The sequence below is a fragment of the Urocitellus parryii genome, chromosome 1, assembly GCF_045843805.1.
Source record: "Urocitellus parryii isolate mUroPar1 chromosome 1, mUroPar1.hap1, whole genome shotgun sequence".
Classification (NCBI taxonomy): Eukaryota; Metazoa; Chordata; class Mammalia; order Rodentia; family Sciuridae; genus Urocitellus; species Urocitellus parryii.
The window spans coordinates 72158658-72183391 of record NC_135531.1 but is presented as its reverse complement, the minus strand read 5'-3'; positions in this window follow the sequence as shown (position 1 = coordinate 72183391).

The window sequence follows — 24734 nt, the reverse complement described above, 5'->3', positions numbered from 1 at the left end:
CAAGCAGAATGAAGTTTTACATACAAAAGAGAAAGGAAAACTGCTGTCTACAGGGAAGGAGTCAAAGGAAAGTGTTTCATGTGCTTGTCCTGAGGAATCTCCACAGGAGGTGTATGCTTACCACGATGATGATGACGACTGTGAGCAAGAGACACAGCTATAGAATTAAGATCACATAAAGTGAAAGAATATATTTGGCTTTGACTATACACTCCAGTAATAACAACACATTTGTTTAAAATGTAGGAGAAAGAAGGGAGCATATGCAAAATACTTAACTCTTTTCCATGATGATATGGAAGCAAAATTAGTATTATTTTACTTGGGCTTTGGGGCTTCTATGGCTAGATAAATCAAATGAGTAGTTGTAGAATTTTGTGAGAAAGGGTATTGGGAATTAAACTCAGGGGCACACAACCACTGAGCCACAACCCCAGTCCTATTTTCTAGTTTATTTAGAGACAGTGTCTCACTGAGTTGCTTAGGGCCCCGCTTTTGCTGACTCTGGCTTTGAACTCATGATCCTCCTGCTTCAACCACCCAAGTTGGTAGGATTATAGGCGTGCATTACTGTGCCTGGCTGTAGAATATTTTAATTCCCTCTTAACTTGACTAAAAATCTAACTGTAATAGAGAAGGTTGAAATAAATCAGTGTGAGACTGCATTTGAATTAAAATAATCAACAAGAGTACATGAAGCATATTTTAAAATAACGAATTACAGTAGATGGGGCAGAGAGAAAAGATGGGAGTGGAGGGGAGGGGGTAAAGGAAGGGGATAGGAAAGGCAGCAAAATACAACAGACACTAGTGTGGCAATATGTATAAACGTGGATGTGTAACCAATGTGAAACTGCAATCTGTATACGTGGTAAAAACGGGAGTTCATAACCCACTTGAATCAAATGTATGAAATATGATATGTCAAGAGCATTGTGATGTTTTGAACAACCAATAAAATAAATAAATAAATAAATAAATAAAATAATGAGTTTGTATCTTTATACAATATAGCTCTTGTTATTACTAAAGAAGTCTAGAAATATAAATCTAGTAACATCTCTCATCTCCAGGTTGTGATATAGTGATATCATTTCCCAATGGAAGAAATAAGGATGTCTTGAATAAATGAATGCTTCCATATCACTGGTAAGAGATGTACAAGGTATGTTTCTATTGTAGTTTATTCTAGATAGCATAAAAGGCATTAAAGACTACGAATAGTTTCAAGGGAACCTAAGAGCTAACACAAAGAGGTGTCTACTAATCAACAATGGAACAGTTTAAGTATGAGCATATGAATCATACTGTATTGAAATACAACAAATATGCATAAATACATAGATTCAATAATACCTCAGACTAAAAGTTGGCTTCTTCAAAAGTTAAGAAAGAAATATTTTGAGAACCATTAAATAGAAATAGAATCATATGTTTATTTTAAAAATCATAAATATGGTCAAAACTTTTTAATATATTCTGTTCAGTTAATGATGAATAAAGAAATGATGCCTGGTGTGGTGATGCATGCCTATAATCCCACTGACTCAGGAGGCAAAGGCCAGAGGACCAGAAGGTCGAGGCCAATCTTAGTAACTCTAATGAGGCCCTAAGCAAGTTAGCCAGAACTTGTCTCAAAATAAAAATTTAAAAGGTCTAGAGTCTTAGCTCAGTGGTAAAGCAGCCCTGGGTTCAATCCCAATACAATAATAATAATAATAAAACAAAACAAAAAACAAGAAAGAAAGAAAGAAAGAAAGAAAGAAAGAAAGAAAGAAAGAAAGAAAGAAAGAAAAGAAACAATAGAATTAAAATTTGTGTGTCTCAATGAATAGATAAATGCACTGAACAATAATGGGTGCTAACTACAGAAACACGGGTGGTTTGAACAATGTAACATTCCTTATAGGCTTGCCAAAGGGAACAAACTTGAGTGAGACCAAGTCTCTCATTCAGCTTCTAATTTATAGAAAACAGAAAAAGCACAAGAAAATGCTGAACTATGCAACCAATATACAAGGAGGGAGATCTAAACCATGGAAAATTTAACAGGTCACATGGCCTGTGTCATTAGCTGCTCAATTACAAGGAATCAGTGGACAGGAAGATAAAGTTGTAGATTAAAATAAATTTAAAAATCAAATAAAAATTTTAAGAATAGATAAGACTAAAAATGAGTATTTATAGAAAATTAATATTATTAAAATTCTGTAGAAAATTCTGATGTTAGTTGAAGTTGGCAAGTATAGTGTTAGAGACTGGTAAGCAAGTTGGAGGTAAGGCAAATTTTATGGTTTGTACCCCCAAAAAGCTCATGTGTGAGATAATGCAAGAAGGTTAAAGGAGTAGTGATTGGGTTATGAGAGCCTTAAACCAGTCACTGAATTAATCCCATGATGGAACTAACTGAGTGGTAACTACAGGCAGGTGGGGTGTGGATGGAGGATGTGTGTTCCTGGGGGTGTGCCTTTGGGTATATATATTTCATATCGGGTGAGTGGAGTCTCTATCTGCTTTCTGATCATCCTGTGAGCCACTTCCCTCTGCCACACTCTTCTGCCATGATGTTCTGCCTCAAGTCAAGAGTGAGAAGTGGAGCTGGCTGGCTGTGGACTAAGACCTCTGGAACCATGAGCCCCCAAATAAACTTTTCCTCCTCTACAATTCTTCTAGTCAGTCTTTTAGTCACAGCAGCAAGTTAAGCTCACATGCTTATGAGGGTAGCTAGGTATTAGGAAGCTGAAGACACAGAAGGAAAACTTTAGCCAGTGCTGGAGCATTTCAGTGCCAAGAAGATCATCAGAGTTTAGTAGAAGTGGGAGATCTAACTGCCCCTGAGAAAGTTAAAGGTAACCAACATCCTGGCAAGCTACACAGCCAGTGGTGTTTTGATGCCATTTTGAAGGTTGCAGTTACCTATCTACAAGGATTTGAGTGCAATTGATGCCAAATGAAATGAAATATTTTTAAAGTTAACTATTAATAGAAAAGGTACCAAATCCTACTTTAATTTTTTTTTCTAAAATTAATTTGTTATGGGTAAGTAGTATAACATGATATAAGTAGTGTGACTTCTTGGGGTCTGGATTCAAAGCTATGTATCATCATTAACTACATTAATTCACTGAATTCATGTCTTGTCCTGTCTCATTTTTACTGTATTAAAAAAGACAAAATATGTGATACCTCAGAGAAATGTGAAGAATAAGTAATGTTCATGTGAAAACATTTAGCTGTTTTTGGAGCTTTTCAAATATCTGTTTTCAACATTAATTGTAGTTTTAACTATTTAAAACTAAAAAAAAAAAAGATTAAAAATGTTTTACCAGATACCATGTATCTACCACTCACATTTAATACATTTTAACATAATACTTTAAAAAAGGAATAAAGTTGCATAGGTAAATCAAAAGCATCTGCATTCCTTTCTACCTCTGTTAAATAAAAATATGACTCAAAATTGTTTAATAATATTTTAAAATAACTTTATCAATGCCTGGTTCACATTCCATTTTATCCACCTATCCACCGTATGCAATTCAGTGTGTTTGATCTATTCACACGGTGGGCAACTATCACCATGATCTAACTTTACAATATGCTTGGCCTCCCAAAAGAAACCTGAATCCATTAGCTGTCATTTCCCATTTCTCTTCTAACATGACTAGCTCCCCTCAACAAATAATCTTAGTTCCTGATGCCACAGATTTGCCTATTCAGGACAATTAGTAGAAGGGAAATAATATTATATATGGTTCTTACTTACCTCATTTCCTTCAGTGTGTTTCCAATGTTCATACCTGTCATAGAATGATTAGTATTTCACTCCTTTTTTTTTTTTTTGCCAGATAACATTGTGCTATGTTGATGTTTTTAATCCATTTATCACTGGATAGACATCTGAGTTATCCTTACTTTTATGCTATGAAGAACAATGCTATTAAGAACATTAATCATCTATATGGCTATAGACCCATGTGCTTTTATTTCTCTTTTATATGCACCTAGAAGTGGGATTACAGCATTATGTGATAGCTCCATGTTTAATTTTAGAGGAATCACCTGTTTTCTAAAGCAGCCACTCCGTTTTCCATTCCCATTAATGTTGCAGGAGCATTCCAATTTCTCCACATCCTGGTGGGTGTGAAGTGATACTTCATTGAATTTTTTATTTACATTTCCCCAGTGGCTAATTACGTTGAACATCCTTTCAAGTGTTTACTGCCCGTTTATATATTTTCTTTGGGGAAATGTCTTTTTAAATCTATTGTCTATTTCAAAATTGGGTTATTTCTCTTTTTATTGTCAGGTTACAGATATTCTTTATGTATTCTGGATATTCATGATCATCATACAAAATTGGCATAAATATCTCCCATTCATCTCAGGCATTTAAAAACTTTATTCATATCTGCCTATATATAAAAAAACAAATGTAATACATAGACAGTCATATGCCACATATCATAATATTTGGGTCAACAACAGACCACATTTACAACAGTGGTCACATAAATTATAATAAAGCTGAAAAATTCCTGTCACCTAGCTTTTTAATGTACTTGTTCTATGTTTGGAATATTTAGAAACACAAATACTCACCATTGTGTTACAATTGCTACAATGTTTAGTAACATAACATGTTGCACAGGTTTATGGTCTAGGAGCAAAAGACTATACTATGTAGCCTCCATGCATAGTAGACTATACTATCCAAGCTTATGTAAGTAGAGGCTCAGAGAGGCTGGCACAATGATAAAATTGTCTAGCACATTTCTCAGAACATGAACATATCTCTGTCTTTAAGTGATGCATGACTGTATATGTGACATATGCATGTGTAATATGTGTAACAGATATATTACATATATATTATATCTACACTTTATGAATATCTATACAAAGTATTTTGTGTGTATCTTAATTTTGAAATACATGACATTATTATCACTACATCACTTTGCTTCACTTCACTCAACATTCTATATATAGATTTATCTCCTGAGTGACATCTTCTATTTTGCTTTCCAGTTCATTCAGTGCAAATGCTGACTATGTTCTACTGCATGAATAAACTGTGACTTAATAATATTTTCCTTCTCCTGTATTCAACCTTCCAGTGGAATACATTTAGGAGAAGATTAGCTATCCCTGGACACTTAGGCTGCTCTATCATTCTTAACAACTATTACATGGTTTGCCGCTGATCGTTGTCAGGTAAACACTCCTCTGAAAACATGGGTCTTTATAACATCCAAACACTATTATTCAGTAATCATAATTTATACAGGAATGCTTCGCCTCTCTGGACTTTATTTTTATTCTGTAGGTTGAGGTAGAGTCCTAGTAATTAAGTTCGTGATCACATAGTTTACAAAGCGAAAAAAAACAAATATAATGAGGATGTTCAGAAATTTAAAACTGCCTGAAAGTTTAAACAATTCACAAGTAGATAATCAAGAGTCAACAGGGTAAAAAAAGGCTTCTGTGAAGAAAACCTTGTGAAATAAAGGTTGTCGAGGACACTGAGGAATGATATTGAATACTGTAAGGTGTCAAAGACTTTGACAGCTCTCTATGTGAGACAGTGATTTAAAAGGGGGCACATCCACTTTCACCAGATGGTCTGTCACAAAGTCACCATGCACATTTCAGAGGGAAGCAGATAAAAGAATGCCCTGATTCTGAAGAGGCCCTGATTCTTTTGGCCTAGAAAGTAGAGGAATAGGAGAGCTCCAAGTAGAGACTTTCAGGTATTATTATTATTATTATTTCTGTCTTCTATGGTTCTTCAATGTTTATTGAGTTTTGTTAAATTTTCTGTCAAGGAAGTAATAGTTCTTCTCTTTGTGTGAATTTATTCACTTATTTAGTACAAAACTATTACAGAACTACTTAAGTCTCTAGATATTTTTTAGCTTTGAGACAAAGACTTATATTTTGATATTCTGTTTTTTTTAATTCCAGTGTTTATTAACCTTGACAGACTTATATGTATAATTATATATAAATTATATACAATATGTATATATAATATATATTTATATATAACTTATATAAATATACATTTATATATTAAATATTAATATATTTGTATATATGATTTATATAATCTGTCAATGTTAATAAAAATATATAAATTTATGCATATTTATATAAATATATTATATAAATATTTATAAAATATATTTATATAAATACATAAATATCCATAATAATATATTAAAATAAATGTTGTCTCTCTCCTCCTCAAAATTATTCAGGAATTTCATTTCTTCCTATAACATAATGCACTGGTTTTGCCTTATGGAGCTAGTGGTATGGAATGTGCTTTGAAGTATACAGTTGGTAGGAAAATGAATTAAGAAACCAATATACAATGTGTATATGGTGGTTTATTATACTGTCTTTCCACTTTTTAAAAGTAGGTTTGAAATTTTCTATTAAAGATAAGTAAAAACAAATGAGTTTTTTTCTGACACACTGCTTTCACTTGAACAGAAACTTCACTGAGATACAAAATAAAGTTGGGTAAGTAGATGAAATCTTATACCAGATATTTAGAAAATTTTAATTTATTTAAGAGTTGTATAAAGACATGATAAACAACTATCCTAATCTCTTGGGGGTACAGGTAGAATACAAAAAGTTTACATATATTTGCATGTATATGTAAGTACCTCCATTCATTTGACTTCTTATCATGAATATTCTATATATTAACTTCAAACCAAATTAAAAATACCTTGGTTCATACTAGAGAAGTGCATGGTCCAAACCAGGCATGGTAGTGCACAACTGTAGTTCTGTCTACTTGGGAGGCTGAGAAGGATGATTGCAAATTTGAGGACCTGTCAATTTAGTGAAACCCTGTCTCAAAATAAAAAAGGAAAAGGATGTATCTCAGTGGTAGGATACCCATGGTTTGAATCTTTAATATCACCAAAAAACAAACAAAAAAAAGATTGCATTGTTCCATATGGTAGCCAGTAGCCACAAGAAGCTATTTAAATTTACATGAATTAAAATTAAATAAAACATAAAATTTAGTTTCTTAGTTCCTACTAACCACATTTAATAGCCACATGTGGCTAAAACTGTTGTATTGAACCTCATGGTTATACAACATTTGCAGAATAGCAGAAAGTTCTAGTGAATTTTACTAACACATAATTATGCCAGTGTTTATGACACATTTATTTGCTCTGCTTCTGCAAGAATCTACCTCAGTTGTTTGGGTAAAAATGGAGTTCTTCCCTCAAAATCACATAGTACAGTCCTCAAGGGGTTCTTCAGATGATGTTTCTCATTTTTTACTGAAGGAGGTTTCCTATTGCTTTGGGTTAAAAATTTCACAGAGAGACTAGAGATGACAGAAGCACTAACAGCATAGTATTAGTAAAATTGAGTATAGAAACATGACAGTGGAGTAAAAGAGTGAAAGAGGAAGTTTGCAGGAAACATGCCTAAAGCACACTATATTACTTTGTTAACTGATGTCACCAAGAGAAATAAAAACAGGATTGGGCACAGAATTTTTTTTCCTGAGAGAAGCAAAAATGATTTACTGTTCCATAAGATAATATTGTTTTCCAGAAGAATTACTCTTGTTTCACTTACAATTTCATTCAATGCAAAAAGAACAAAGAATATATTTTGTTTATTAATGTCATACGTGCAGGATTTTCAAGATGGCGGAATAGAGGAGTTTGCTTTTCTGGCTGCTCTCTGGCAGGAAACCAAGAAAGGAAAGCAAACAGGGAGTTTCTCAGCAAGGTAGATGAGAAACAAACAAACAAAAAAAGGGGAGGGGGATGTGCCTTTACTGGAATTCAAAACTGGACATTCAAAGCAGACTGGACTGTTGTATTCTGCTACCTTTCCTATATGGCAGTATGTAAAAATGTGGATGTGTAACCGATGTGATTCTGCAATCTGTATTTGGGGTAAAAATGGGAGTTCATAACCCACTTGATTCTAATGCATGAAATATGATATGTCAAGAGCTTTGTAATGTTGTGAGCAACCAATAAAAAAAAAAAAAAAAAAAAAAAAAAAACAAAGCAGACTGGAGACTCAGAAAGTAGGATAAAATAAGGAAGGAATTCCCAGTGGCTCAGAAACACCAGCCAGAACAGTCCCTCCAAGAGCAAAATGGAGGATAAAGGAATCAAATAAACTAACATTTTTAGAAGGTCTGAGGTGTGCCTGGGTAGGGAGCATTTAGAGACCAAGGACATTGCCTGCCTAGACTGAAATCCATGCTGCACAATATCCTCCTATAGGTAAGAAGCTGTGGAGGACAAAGGAAGGAACCACAGTGTGGGGCCGGCAGCTGAGGAAGTGGATTCCTGACAAATCTGAGTTTGGGCTGAGATACAAGACCAGAAAATACACACTGTACAACATGGATTGTGCTTAAGTGATGAGGAGAAAATCAAACACTAAGTAAGGTTTACACAGGGGAAAACTGGTCACGAAAACTCACCCAGTAGTATCCCCCATTGGTTAGAGAATCTGGAAAGCAGTTGATTAGAGAATCTGGAAAGCAAAACTAGAAGATATCATTTAGGAGATAAATCTATATAAAGAATGTCGAGTGAAGTGAAGTAAAGTGATGTAGTGATAATAATGTCATGTGTTTCAAAATTAAGATACACACAAAATACTTTGTATAGATATTCATAAAGTGAAGATGTCATATATATGTAGTATATCTGTTACACATATTACATATACATATGTCACATACACAGTCATGCATCATTTAAACACAGAGATATGTTCTGAGAAATGTGCTAGACAATTTTATCATTGTGCCAGCCTCTTTGAGCCTCTACTTATATAAGCTTGGATAGTATAGTCTACTATGCATGGAGGCTACATAGTATAGTCTTTTGATCCTAGACTACAAACCTGTGCAATCTGTAGGATTTGCTGGGAGAGATGTGTCTGGCTGGGAATTCAGAATGGCTGGGGTTCAGGAGAGATTAAGATTAAACCCCAAACCAAGGAATGTGGAGTACTTAGGTGGTAAAGAATTGGCTCCTCTACTACGTGAGTGGAACCCAGGGGAGATCCCTGGGGTACAGTATTCCAGCATGGACTGGCAATTAATGGGCCCTGGAAGTACACTAATTTAACATCTCCAGACCAATTTCGCATTCAGTGAACAGCCTGGCACCTACTTAAGCCTAAACCCTGCCACCAGGAATTCTGCCTACAGGATTACCTATTTTACTCCAGCAATCCAGGGATCCAGGGGGTGGAGTATCATACTCTAGATGACAACACCTGAAACTGCTGAGAAGAGAAGCTGAGAATATTTTGAACTTCAGATGAAAAAAATTCTTTAACTTTTCATTGAGATTTTTTTCTCCCTTTTTTTTTCTATTTTTCCTACTTTTTTTTTTCTTTTCTCTGTTTGTGACCTTAACGGTACATGGACAATTATACATACTCATATTTTTTCCTCATTTTTAGTATTTTTGAAGCCAGTTATTTTTCATGGATCAGTTTTTTGAGAACTAGGTTGTTTGATTAGTATATTTTAGTTTTGCTTTGTATTCTTTTATTTTTATTTTTAACTTTTTAAACTTTTTACTTTATATATATATATTTTTTTTCTCTTACATTTTCTCATAATTCTTTTTCTCTCTATTTTTTTGCTAACAGCTAATTACTATTGTTCTCTTTCACTCTTCTTTTAATATTTTACTTCTATCTTCTCTCCTCCTCCCTCACAATTAGCACATCCCATATCACTTCTGTTCTGTCCATCTGAAATTGTAAACCATTTTACAAACTTGCTGTTGTTACTGTAGGCAATAATTGAACATATCATTTCTGTTTATTGTGATAATTAACATTGCAGACATCATAGTAGGAACTATTTGGCTTAATGCTGTGTGTGTGTATATATATATATATTTGCATTGGTTGTTGTTGTTATTTGTTTTCCACTAGAAATGTGAAGTACTAGAAACCTTCAGGGACACTATAAGTCCACAGGGTAGAAACTCTACTGCCTTAGATCCATACTGTTAGATGAGTAGACACACAAACAACAAGAAAAAACAAGGGAATAAATCAAAACAAACAAGATACTCCAATAACAAAATCCATAGACACCACAGTGGAAGAAATGTCAGAGAAGAAATTTAGAATCTACACTGATCTATGAAATAAAGGGCAGTATAAGGAGTGAAATCAGAAAGAAAAATATACAGGAAGCTAAAGATCACTTCAATAAAGAGAGATTCTGAGAAAAAAAAAAACAAGCAGATATCTTTAAAATGAAGAGAACAATAAACCAAATTAAAAATTCAGTGGAAAGCATCACTAACAGACTAGATTACTTGGAAGACAGTTTCATTCAGGCAATGAAGACAAAATATAAAATCTTGAAAACAAAGTTGACCATGAAGAAAAGAAAGGAGACCATGAACAGAACTTCCCAGAAATACGGGATAACCTGAAAATACCAAATTTAAGATATATTGGAGTAGATGAAGGCTCAGAGATACAAACAAAAGGAAGGTACAATCTTTTCAATGAAATAATATCAGAAAATTTCCCAAACCTAAAGAATGAAATAGAAAATCAAATACAGGAGGCTTACAGGAACTCCAATATTCCAAATTACAAAAGACACCAAGGCACTTCATTTTGACAATGCCTAACATAGAATAAGAAAAAAAAAATAAAGGCTGATAAAGAAAAACAACAAATAACATTTAGCTGGTAACCAATTTAGAGATCATCTGATCTCTCTACCTAGACCCTCAAAGCTAGGATGTCTTGGAATAATTTATACCAAGCTCTGAAAGTAAATGGATGCCAGTCAAGAATACTATATCCAGCAAAATTAAGCTTCAGAATTGATGGTGAAATAAAAACCTTCTATGGACTTTGTGACAACAATTTTCATCATACTTCCAAAGTCTTTTATTTCCTGTGAGGAATCTGGATATAATAATGGTTGCTGAAATGGATTTTTGTCTTGATTTTATGAAGATTGTGTGGTTTTTAGTTTTTTATGTTGATTAAAAGATCAGAAACTAGAGAAATGGTAATAAAGACAGAACTATTATGAGAATTAACCTAAGAAATTGAAGTTTTATCAAATGTATTCTTGACAGAAACCAAAGATATCTTTCTTAAAAGCAATGATGAGTATAAAATATTCTCACCCTAGTTGTTGATTTATCACTTTCCTCATGCTAATAATATTATGCACAATATTTAATTCATCAATTAAATGACACTTATTTTGTTCTGGCACATGTTTAGCTAAATGATATGTGGAATAGTTAAAAAAATAAAGTTGAAATTTTTTCTTCTTGCCTACTAAAGAAAAACTATAATCTCAGGATCCAGGTTACTTTGCAGTACTCAAACAAACAAAAAAAAAATTGATAAGTGTTACATTGTGTCTTGAGGTGACATTTCTTTGTATATTTTGGAAGGAAATAAAAAACAAGCAGTTTGCTCTTATTGATTGCTTTGTAAGTAAATTTCTGTGAAACACAACTGAAAATGAATTTATAGAGGATTATGGAAGCACACAGAGAGATGCTGTGTGCTTTTTGAGAGAAACCCTCTTTATTCCTTTAAAAAGGAAGGTGGCTTTGAAATCTCAGCAAGGAGTCACCATCTCAATTAAAAATGATTCTGAATAGCCATTTAAAAGCTGCTGGTTCATTTCATTTATGTGTTGGTCATTAGGAATGTATATAATAATAGATATTAAATGGATAAAAATTTAGCTTGCATTGTGTTTAATATCAAAAAAAAGGAAATGCAGGGCTGTATGTTTACATTACTTGTATTTCTTGAATCTCTCATAATCAGTAAGGTGATAGAGTTAAAGATCTGAACATGTCTTAGGGTTGGTATACCTGACCTATCAATGGTGCTTTATACACCAGGTGAGATAATGATCACATCATTGGACTCCTGAGAGTGAAAACCATTATGAACATTTTCAGTAGGGAGAGGTTTTCAGCTGTGTGAAGACCAAGGTACTGGTTTTCTTTCTTTCTCTTTCTTTTTTTTTTTTTTTTTTTTTTTTTAGTATGACTCTGTGTCTGAAACACCTAAATTGGAAAATTGGAGCAAACTAGAGGATTTCAGATGTCTTTTTTCATGGATTCACTATTTCAGAGACTCCTGTGTGCTCATGTTTGTTTCTGTTTACTGTTAAAACATCATCTTTAGCACTCTGAAAATATCAGTTGCTATATCCACAGAACATATATATTATTAAAGATATCTATCTGGGGACATTGTGCATATATTTTGAAACTTTGAGGTCTAAGACCTCTTGCTCCTTGCCCATGATGTCACCAAGGCCATGGTACACAGTGGTACAGCTTGTATGCTGTGGGGTTGTAAGAGATGTCTTTCATTTTATTTTCTATCTGAATTGTAGTTCCCAAGATTGTCTAACGCCAAACTGCAAATTCAAACAAGGCAGCCCTAAGGATCAGTGACATTTAATGAACTATCTTTCATACATTACTGAACTCCACCAAGCTATTTTTAAAAATGCATTACTTTGTTTTTTTAAAATAAAGTAATACAAGTCTTAAGAACTAAGCATAAAATAAAACCACCCCTAAAGACACAAGACTCTGGGTACCTTGACGTGTTGGGTATCATTATTATCACTAGATAATAACACTGACACATATCATTATTAAGACTTTGGCAGGGGCTGGGGTTGTGGGTTAGTGGTAGAGCATTAGTCTGGCATATGTGAAACACTGGGTTTGATCCTCAGCACCACATTAAAATAAATAAATAAATAAAATAAAGCTATTGTGTCCATCTACAATTACAAATATTTTTTTTAAAAAAAAGACATTTGCAAAGATTAGTGGCCAATCTTTTTTAGTGGAGACAAATTCACCAAAGTGGAAGTGAAAAATGATAAGGCATGTAGCAGAACACTTGAGGAAATTGTAAAACAGTCAATGTAATTCCATGTCTCCCATTAGGGGAGAACCAGACACAAAGTGGGAACCTAAAGAGGAAAATAGAGATGGATGAGTTTTAAGAGAGGTGTAGGAAACAATGGCCCCACATTCATCTTCAACGTTGAAGTTCAATGTGTTGAGACAAGTAAGATAAGAAAAATATCACCACTTGCCCTTTGACAAACTTAAGTGTAGGTTTTGGACCCTTAGATATGTGTTTTGACACCTGAGTCCTAAATATTGAGATAAAACCTCCTCATATTTTTTTCTGTTTTCCTTTAAAACCAACAAAAATTATTGTTTCAAATGTCTATTTTTTAAAAGACCTGGAGGAGAGATAGGGTAGGGAAAGACAGTGAATATAACTTAACTTTTCTATTTACATGTATGAATATACCACAGTAGATCTCATCATCATGTACATCCACAAGACATTAATTAAACACACACACACACATACACACCTATAAGTAAATAGTAGAAAGACTATTAGAGTATAGAGGAGGGAATAGGGCAAGTACCAAGGGCTGAGTTAGAAAAAATGATATTTCATACTTTTATAATTATTGCAAAATGAATCCTAATGTCATATATAAGAACAAAGAACCAATAATACTCATTTTTAAAAAAGACCTATCTTAGATTATCAGGAAAATTAAGAGTAAAGTGCAGATATTTCCCATATAACCCCTGAACCCACACAGATAAATTCTCTCCATTTATAGGAATCCCCTACAGGAGTGGTACATTTGTTATAGTTCATTAACTTATATTTGCACAAAATAATCACTTGAAGATAATAGCTATATTTTTTTAGAGAGAGAGAGAGAGAGAGAGAGAGAGAGAGAGAGAGAGAGAGAAGAGAGAGAGAGAGAGAGAGAGAAAATTTTATTTATTTATTTATTTTTTATTTTTCGGCGGACACAACATCTTTGTTTGTATGTGGTGCTGAGGATCGAACCTGGGCCACGCATGCCAGGCGAGCGCTCTACCGCTTGAGCCACATCCCAGCCCTCATAGCTATCTTTCTTGATAGTGAACATTCTATGTTTTGGGGTAAATGTGTAATGATATTTATCCATTGTGATGATATTATATAGAATATTTTCACTACCGTAAAAGTCCTCTATGCGCAACCAATTAATCCCTGCCTCAACCCACACCCTCTGGTACTGATTTTTTTACTGTTTCCATAGTTTTGCCTTTCATAGGATGTCCTATGATTGGAATCTTGCAGTGTGTAGCTTTTTCAGGTAGGGTTCTTTCATTTATCAATAAGTATTTAAATTTCCTTGATACTGTATTTCTTTTTATTGCTACATAACATTCCAATGTCTGAATTTACCACAGTTTATCCATTCATTCACTGAAGGAGGTCTTAGTAGCTTCCAAGTTTTGGGAAATTCAAATACAGTTCTTATGAACATCTGTATGCATGTTTTTGTGTAGACATACGTTTTTAATACCTTTGGATATATTCCAAGAAGTGTAATTGTAGGATTGTATGGTAAAGATGTGTTCAGTTTTGTAAAATTTGCCAAACTTTCTTCCAAAGTAGTTATACCAATTCTGCATTCCCAACACCAATGGATGAAGGTTTCTTTTCCATTGCCTCCTCACTAGCATTTGGCGTGGTCAGTGTTTTGAATTTTATCCATTCTCATAGGCCTATGGTGGCCTCATTGTGGCTTTAATTTACATTTCCCTGATGAGGTGTGATATAGAAAATCTTTTCATATGCTTATTTTCCATTTGTTTATCTTTTTTGTTTAAGTATCTGTTAAGGTTTTTTTTACCCATTTTTAAATCAGATGTTTTCTTATTGTTAATACATTTTGATTATACACTTAAGAATTCTTTGTATATTTTTGAGACAGTTCTTTATCAAATATGTTTTTGCATCTATTTTCTCCAGTCTGTATCTTGTCTTCTCCTTTTCTTGACATTGTCCTCTTCAGAGCAACAGTTCTTAATTTTAATGAAGTGCTATCAATTATTTCTTCCTTAGATCTTACCTTCGGCATCATATCAAAAAATTCATCACCATACTAATAGATGTCTAGGTTTTCTTCTAAAATATTTCTGGGATTTTTATGGTTTTGTGTTTGATATCTAGGTCTGTTGTCCATTCTGAGTTAATTGTCTTAAGGATTGTAAGGTCTGTATTCAGTCTTCTATTCTTTTTGCACTTGGATGTCCACTTGTTTCAGCATCATTTGTTGCAAGGGCTGTCTTGGCTTTCTTTTTATGTCTTTATACCTTTGTCAAAGATCAGTTGACTAGATTTATGTGGATCTACTTCTGAGTAGTTCCACATAAATTCAGTCTCATTGTTTCATGTACTTTTTCTTATTTTTATTTCTGAACTATATATTTTTTTCAGGCAAAGAAACATACAATTTCCTTTTTCTTATGTTCTTCATTCTTTCTTAAACTTTACTTTTCATTGGTTCTTTTTAGTTATAAATGATGATAGAATTTATGTTGACATAATTGCAAAAGCATGGTATAGTATTCATTCTTACTTGCATACCAAATAAAAAGTAGTGACTCACATCTTTTAGAAATATTAATACATTTTGATTGTACATATTAATATGGTCTTCTGTGATATTTCCTCACATGCATACAGAGTGCACTGATCAAATCCAGTAATGCTCTCTCCATGCCCAGATTACTACTTCCCCTTCATCCTTTCTAGTCACTAGTAATCACTTACTCTTTGGTTGACTACTTTGGCTTCCACATATAAGAGCGAACATACTTGTCTTTTTATTTCTGGCTCACTTCACTTAAAATAGTGTCCTCTAGTTTCACAATCCATATCTTAGTTATTGTGAATAGTGTTACAGTAAACATGAACATGCAGGTATCTCTTTGGTGTGCTGATTTCATTTCCTCTGGATATATACCCAGAAATGAGATAGCTGATTCACATGCTGGATCTATTTTTAGTGTTTTGAGGAACCTCTATAGTGTTCTCCATAATGACTGTATTAGATTAAATTCCCTCCAACAGTGTATAAGAGTTCTTTTTTCTCCACATTCTTGCCAGAATTTTAAAACTTATTATTATTATCATGATAGTCATTCTAACTAGGGTGAGATGGTATCTCATTGTAGTTTTGATTTGCATTTCCCTAATGGCTAATGATATTGAGCATTTTGTTTTCAAATACTTTTCTACCATTGGAACTCAAAAAAATATGTTCTGTATTGCTGCTTTAAAATTACCAAGTAGTTTTAAAAGGAAAAGGAAATTCTAGTGATGTATTGTACAACATGGTGACAATAGTAACAATACATTGTATATTGGTTTAAAAAAAAGATTTTAAGTGTTCTCACCATAAATAAAGAATAGGTAAGTGAGGTGATGAAGCAATCATTCTAGAATGTGTACACATAACATAATATCACATGGTATTTCATAAACATGTACAATTTTTTTTTTGCTAAGTGCAATAAATGAATTTTTAAGTGCTTTTTATCAGAGTCTAATAGTGAATATAAACTTTTTCAAAGAAGGAACTTTTGTGTATTTTGTAAAATTAGAATTTGTTAATTTTGTCTTTCACATTACATTTCTCTGTTTAGATGATATCTGTGTAAATGTAACTTCAATTTAGGTATTTTTTCTTTATATTAATTAATTATATTTCTTAAAAATATGCCCAAACAAGATCAATGCTTTTAAAATATACTGTAAAGGACTAGAGTGTATTTCTGTTGTAGGATCTGAGCTAGGAATTCTATGTTAGTTTCTGAGGCATCTGTGAACCTGTTCTTCTGCCCCTTACAGACTTGATTCTGTAGATGGGGTTGTCTGGGGCAGATACTTAACCTAGAATGCCTTTACAGAGACCCTACCATTAAAATAGCCTCTATTGGCTTAACCTGTGAATAGAAACATGCACTCTAGAAACCAAGATATAATAAAGAAAATATAAATGTTTTCCTCCTTCACTTTCTTATACTGAAGTTCATTGTTAGGTGAATTTGTGACAAATTTTGAAATGGAATAGAATAAATAGAATGCTTTGCACCTTGGAATGGAAGTTCTCTGGATGCATTTTAAATGTTCTGCATACTTTCATGTTTAATATGTTTGCTTCCCAGCTTTCCTTTGGCAGAAGAGCATTCTGATGTACACTTTCTTGCCCAATTGGTGCAGTAATTCATTAACTGATATCTCAATTTACTCATTAATTACAATCACAGGAAAAAAAAAACATGGACCAAGTTTTCTCTTCAGAGTGTGGCATTCAAGAAAAAAATCCTTTTGCATTGTGTTCAGTTTCTTACCACCTAGAGATGCAATGGGGAACACAGAAAAGGTGTTTTCAAACATCACATCCTTCATTCAGTGATACAATGACAGGATGGTAAACAATCTACTTTGGTCCACATGTGTGCTTCATATTCAAGGTATTTTCTTGGTTTCAAATTTATGGACAGATAGGTTTCGTGTGATTAAAATGTTCAAAAGTGTCTCTTTTAGTCTTGCAATTTATTTGTCTGATCTATATTCTTTTTTGTACAATAAGCTGATAAATATTCTAGCCAGGCTTTTTATTAATTCTTTTTGCTTTTCTTTTGTAGCTTTTGACTGACATCTATTCACTTCAAGGGTGATTTTCCTGTTGGCAAGAGGCAGAAAAGACACACCAAGCATCACCTTCAGGAACAAGCAATTTAAGTACTATAATGAGATGGGTCTTTTCAGAGTCTATAATTGGTGACAAGGTATGGCAGCTTCATATCAGACAAAGATGTACAACACAGAGCTTATTAATGAGGATGGAGCGTCATACTCTAGAAAGCTTCCTGTGACTATGCAGGAGAATATAACAGATAGTGTAGGTTGTTACTAAGTCCAATATCTTCAATTTGCATCATAAAACCTTTATGTAAGCCAATTCAAGCTAATCCAGTATGGGATAGTTTTCCCCTTTAGAATTCACTAGGGTAGCCAGCAATCCATCACTTTGGATCCCAGCCCTCACAAACAACAGCAATAATCATCTAAACTTGCAGATATGCTCAATTTAATTGGGTTAGTTTAGTAACCTTCCTTGTATTAGAGCCAACTTGCAAGAGATGTAATATTTTCACAGCTATGAAGACATAGCAGCTGGCCACAGTGAGATTTGATTGTGGATCAAGAAATCAGATTTTCATCAAGTTAAGAACTCTTCATGGAAATATATATGGAATAAATAATAAAGTAAAATGATTAACAAGGAGACCTACAAAGATATTGGCAAGGCAAAAGAAAACTGCCTTACTGACAGTGCTGAATTCTGTTACTTAGCTAACTCTGATTTTTTAAAACTAATACTGGGGAGAGGGCATTAATTTCAAATAAAATTTAAAAAAATTAAAGAGTGGAATATTCTAGAATGTATACATGCATCATATTATTACACTGTACCCCATAAGTATGTACCACTAGTATTTGTCAACTAAAATAAATGAGTTTTGAAAATTCTCAAAATCAGAATCTGATAGGGAACATAAGTTTTTTTTAAAAGAAACTTACATGTATGATATAAAATTAAAATATGTTGTTTTTGCCCTTAACATTACACACTTATGTTTATGTGATATCTGGATAAATGTAACTTCAGTTTATGTACTTATGTAAGCAGTGTCCTCTTTCTAACATTCTTAAATATTGAAAAGGTAAATAACTTTAATGCAATCAAATATAACTGCAAGGGAAGTCAAAGAGATATCCAGGTGTCAGGTTGCTAGTGTTTAATTTTTACTTTTCTTAGTGAACAATTAAGCAAACAGAAAACAAATACCTCTTCTTAAGTATAACACTGGGACTCATTTTAATGAGAATTAAGTGACCAAGATGCTAAAGGATAAAACACTCTACAATCCCCTTGCCATCTGCAGCACATTAACAAATGTCCTTGATGAACTGTTTACAGTGTAATTACAAAGAAAAATAGAGTTAAAATAAAACAGAACAAAAGGTAAAGCATTGCCTAACTTAAAATGTTCCTTTCTTAGGTATCAAGCATTCATTTCAAAGAAAACTTACTTCATTTTGGCATGCATTGCTTAAATGGGGGGAGTCTTTCTGTTTATGATTAGGACTCTTCATTCTTTTAAGTTGTTCAGCTCTCCTTCAGATTGTCACTCTATGGTAATGTTTCTAGAGAGTTCATGAATTTTCCATGTAATTGGGATATTTCTTGAAGACCAAATTTGGCTTTGTTTGATTATAAATTGGAAAACAAAGTTCAATAAAATCTTTAGGAACACTTAAAATTTTAATTGTACATGATGAAATGTCCAGAACCACATTTTAAATTACCAATCATTGCATGAGTATTATTTCTAATGCAGTGCAGATGAGAAGTTATGAAGGAACTAATAGCATTTTCTTCTGGGCTTCTGAACTAGGGACAAAGTGTTCTGGTGTTAGAGATGGGCTTCTCCTGTTTGGTTAGGCATGGGCAAGGGTAATAAATTAGAATGACCAACTTTACAGAGGATGGAAAGGTCTACCTTGTGTTACCTCCTCCAACCAAAACAGTCATGCCTGTGTGTTTTGATTCAAACCAAGGCACTGATCCAACAACTAGAATAAGCCTATTCCCTGCCCAATTCAGCATTTCTAAAGTGAGAAAGTAAAGGGCACAGGGGTGTGGAATGAAGAGGAGAACTCATTTGATTCACTGTCTATCCAACATCTTAGGTGATACAATTACAATAAGTACTACAGGATATAATCTTGACAGAAATTTCTATAGTGATTGTAATCGTATATTAAATTTATATTTCATAAGCCTATTCCCTACTTTCCTTTTTGGTAATTGAATAAGAAATGAAATAGTAAAAATTCAAGTTCAAATCTCGGATCGCCCTTGTCTAGCCAACTCTCCCCAGAAAAACACAAAAAACAAAACTTCACATACTACCAGCATGCAGTAGCATAGTAAGTGGAGTATGGGGCTCTGGTATTAGAGCATAGGTAAGCCATTTCTAAGTATTGGCACCTTATATAAATATATATGGTCTGAGCTTCACTTTCTCCTTTTATCATTAAAAGTAATGATACTTACTTTGTACTGGGATAATGGTTAGAAATAATCTACATAGTGACTGCTTTAGGACAAGCATATAATACATACACATTGGGCAGTATTGCTACTACTATTTCTATTGCTACTTGCCTGGGTAAGGGCAGAGCTTTCTGTGGGGTCATTTTATGGATGGCTCTTTCTGTTCAATTTTTTTTTTTCCTCTTGTGACAAACCATATCAGTGCCTTCTCTCAAAGTGATTCATTTACCTCTTGCCTGGTCACCTGCTTGTGACCTCAACACTCTTTCACTTTAACTGAGTGGTCCATACTAAAAATAAAATGACAAAAAGTTTGCCACTTCCAAGGATGGTGACTCAGACATCAAAGCTGTTTGTGAAGTTACCTTTCATTTGATGCAGTAGAATATTTAGAAGCAAAACTATTATGTGACACAAACGGTTACCCCCCCCAATCCTAAAGTTTAACTGTTGTTTTTCCACATACAGGCAAATAATTTTATACCAAAATTCAAATGTATTTTCTAATAAACATTAAAAAAAATCTAATTAAGGACAATTGTAGGTGTGGGTTTCCTAATGGGTATAATAATAGTTAAAGCTATTTCAGAAATGAAGAAGCATGATACAAATTACGAGATTTGAACATAAAAAAAACTTTTTAAAAGAGCCTAGGTTAAGGGAAAGAGTTAGGAAATTAACCTATGATGCGAAAAATGATTATTTTAATTTATATGAAAATCTCGGGTGATAAATGTCCTGTGAAATGAACGAAGACATATTTTATACTACTATATTTTCTGACAGGTGTCATTTTTTCCAGGACAAATGTTTGAATATTATAGTTACTTTTAGAAAGTCACAGCTAATAGTTTCTGAAGTTTGAAATGGTGACCACAGTTCATCAGGTGGCATGTAGAGCTGAAGATTCTTTTATAATTGTTGAGTGATTTCTATTTCCTCTAAGCAAGAATAATTGCAAAAACTAAATATCACATTATAGTGGGCCAAAAATAATTATGAAATTGCAATTATTAAAACTTAACTAGAAATGAGACTACTACTGGCTCTACTAGTATTTGTTCAACTTTCAAGGGAAAAAGATAACTTTTAAATCTTTATTGTATATTTACATCATAATTCTTGCAATTTTTCTTCTTTCAGGAAATTTATTTTCTGAGTACTTCTTCAACTTTTAATTCTATATTCATGAAGAAATATTTTATTTTCTGGATCCTCCTATGTTATATAACTTATTCTCCTTGTCTTTGTTTCCAGGAACCTAGAAAACTCTCTTTTGTCTATAAGAAGATGAAAAAATTATTTAAAAAATTGCTGCTCACTGTGCTCAGTTTATTTCTGAATCAATAATTGTCTTCTCCTTGGGTATTTTCTCTTAAGATAATTAATGTAGACAATGATGTTGTGTTCTTTTTCTCCTTCTTTAAAAGGGTGTAAATATTGCTGACCATGGAAGGTGGCAGGTATATTTCAGCAGAGAAAGAGTAGCTGACAGCTCTTTGGTGGCAATAGCAAGCAAATGTGTTGTCTTGATTTGTAAAGGGTTTTAATGTCATCAATAGTAATTCAGCAAAGAGAGAGTTGTAAAATGCAGCTCAAAATGTAGCAAATTGCATCATTGTTAGTGCTTTAGAATTTTAAAATATCTGCAGCAGATGGTAGAGTGCTAGGAGCAATGTCTTGCTTTAGTGTCTAGGAAAAGTTTATGTCATCATAAACCCTAGCGTTGATCGCAGCTTCTTTGGCCTGTTTGGGGGGAAAAAACTTGCTATTTTCTTTTGACTAATAGTTTACTTTTAAAAGTATTTAATAGAGTATGAAGAAATCAGATATCCTCAGATTAATGGCTTACCTTTCAAAGTTATAAGAGAATATTATATGGGATCCTTACAATTGGAGAAATATTTTAAAACAGTAGAGGTTCTTCTTTCTTGAGAAGAATTATTTGTGATATTTCTTACAGTAAAGTGAATAAAAATATTTTCACTTAAAAATTATTTCTAGCAATTCACAAGCCCATCACACTTTAGTTCTATATATTTCCTTAAAGGTTAGTTACTCTTATCCCATTTTATCTGGGAAAGGTTACCAGAGACTTTTTCTTTCAATTTATATTATGTTTTGCATTTTGCAAATGCACTGCACTGTAAAAAAATGAATGAAGGAATTGCAATTGTGGCCAATACAAAAATTTCCTAAATTTAAATTGTAATTGTGCAATGATCCTAGTTATCCATCTCCTGAAATTCTGAAGAAACTGAGCAATGGGTTGGCTTATTTTTGCAAATCATGCAAAGATCCAAATAAAGCTTAGTATAAATGGCATTCTGTTTATTTATTTATTTATTTTTGTGCTGCTGGAGGCATTTTATTTTTTTTTTAGAAGGAGAAAATATGAAAAAAATTATTTCAAAGCAGAAAAATTTTATTGCTGAATATTATGTGCAAATAAGTTTGGATTATGTATCATGGTAGTTAGACAAATGGGCTTTGGAGTCAGTCTACCTGGGTTGACATCTCAGCCCTGCCATTTGGTGCTATGGGATTTAGGTGTGTTAACGTTTCTGTGTTAGCTATAAGTTTGCTCTTCTGTAAGATAAATCTCTAAGGTTTATACAGAAATGATGTTGTGAGGATCAAAAGGGTTAATAATGTAAAATAGTTTAAATTTTCTCTAGTAAACAGCAATCTTAAAACAAATGCAAACAATGTAATTATTTTTCCATACTGAATATTTGACACTATAGAATGAACCTTTTTTCAGGAAGATACCATGAATGAGCCTATTAGAAACGCACAAGTAATTAAGGGATAAGGTAACTGGTACCAAAAAAGTAGAATAAAACAAATTCTAAAGTGGGTGCTTTAGCAATCATATTTATTGACCATATGGAACATCTTCAAAGTAGACACAATGAACTGGCTTTTGTTTGTTTGTTTTGCTTGTTTGTTTTTTCATACTGGGAATTAAACCCAGGGGGGGTTTACCACTGAGCTACATCCCCATCCCTTTTTATTTTGAGACAGAGTCTTGCTAAGCAGTTTAGGGCTTCTCTAAATTGCTGAGGCTGACCTTGAACTCAGGATCCTCCTGCCTCAGTCTCTGGATTGGGATTCCAGGCATACTCCACCTTGTCCAGCAGAATTGACTGTCTTTTTCGTCCTGCTTATCATGAACTTCAGTTTCCTGTACCCTTTTGTATGTCTAGTATTATTCTGTATCTATATATATATTTTTTTCTCTTAAATTAAGTGTGCTGGGGAAATGATAACCCAAGACACCTAAAAATGAAAGTCAGGCAAGTGGTGAAATAAGAACGCCGCTTTACTGGCCCTTCCATGTTGTGCTGAGCCTCCTTGAGTCTCTTCTCTAGAGAAGAGACTATTTGTCTCAAGAGAAGAGACTATTTGTGGGGAAGAGGGGAATTTATTTTTACCCACATCATTAGACATGTAGGTATAATAGTCTCTTTTTGTTGTTTTTCATTATTTAACCTGAATCTTGGTTAGCATTTGCATATCTAGATGCTGCTCCCTCCCTCAATTTCTTTCTTCTTGCAGACCATGCCTCCCATGTGGTCCTTTTGCCCAGAGAAAAGGGATAGAGTAAACAAAGAGACAGTCAAAATTAAGGCAGAAGTGTTTCTTCACACACTGGAGGTGTATTTTCTGAGCTGTTTTATTCTGAGCATCAGTATAACTTGTTGCCTTAGTCACCAGTCTGTGGAGATCCATTTCTTTTCTTTTGTTTTAACCTTTTGGCCTTTTTCTTACTTTCTTCAGTGACACATAAAGTTAGCTTCTAGCATCCTCAGTACTACCCAGTGCTTGTTACTTTGTCATCAAGGACAAAGGCTTCCATGCTGCTGGCTGATGTTCCTGCCCTATGCCTGTCATCACTGACATTCACTATTCAGATGTCACACTTGAAAAACAATATATCATTTTGAAGGTCATCCCCTTTTACAGATTCAGTCCTCAATGTATACGAAAAAGAAATCCAATCTTTCTCCACTCTTTTTCTATAAATTCAGCATAGCTCTCTAACTACCAGATATAAAAGAATTCCATTAGAACACAATTCACTCTTACATGGGTTCACAAATGCTGTATATCAATTTAGAACTAAAAAAAGTGTAGGGCGGGGGGAGTAGACCAAATTATAATTTTGTCTACCAATATCATTATAAACGCCATTCCTTGTGCCAGAGAAAAGCACCAAGGACAGAGTTTTTTTCAATAACCTTGCATTCTTCATTGATGCTCAGCTGCTCCACTATCTCCCAGAAAATACCTCCAATTCATTCTGTCCCTGTGCATGAAAAAATTGGGGCAAGGGTCTCTTTTGTTACCTTTTCTATAACTCAAAAGTGGAGGGTCTTTTGTCAATTTCTGTATTCTTCTTTGTTGATGCACAGTAAAAACTGCTAGTATATTTTTCTTTGGAACTAATAAGTCACAAATATCAACTATATTTGAAATGTAGAGTATCCTATTTTATAAATGTTTATTTACTGAGTTTCCTCAATTCAAAGAGTAGTAAGAGAAAAAAAATCTTATGACAAGAAAATATATATCACTATGATAATAACTTGTTAAATTAGTCCCTGTCCCCTACTATTAATACCCATTCTTGTTAATTGTATATACTTTTTAATACATATTTGTTTAGTTT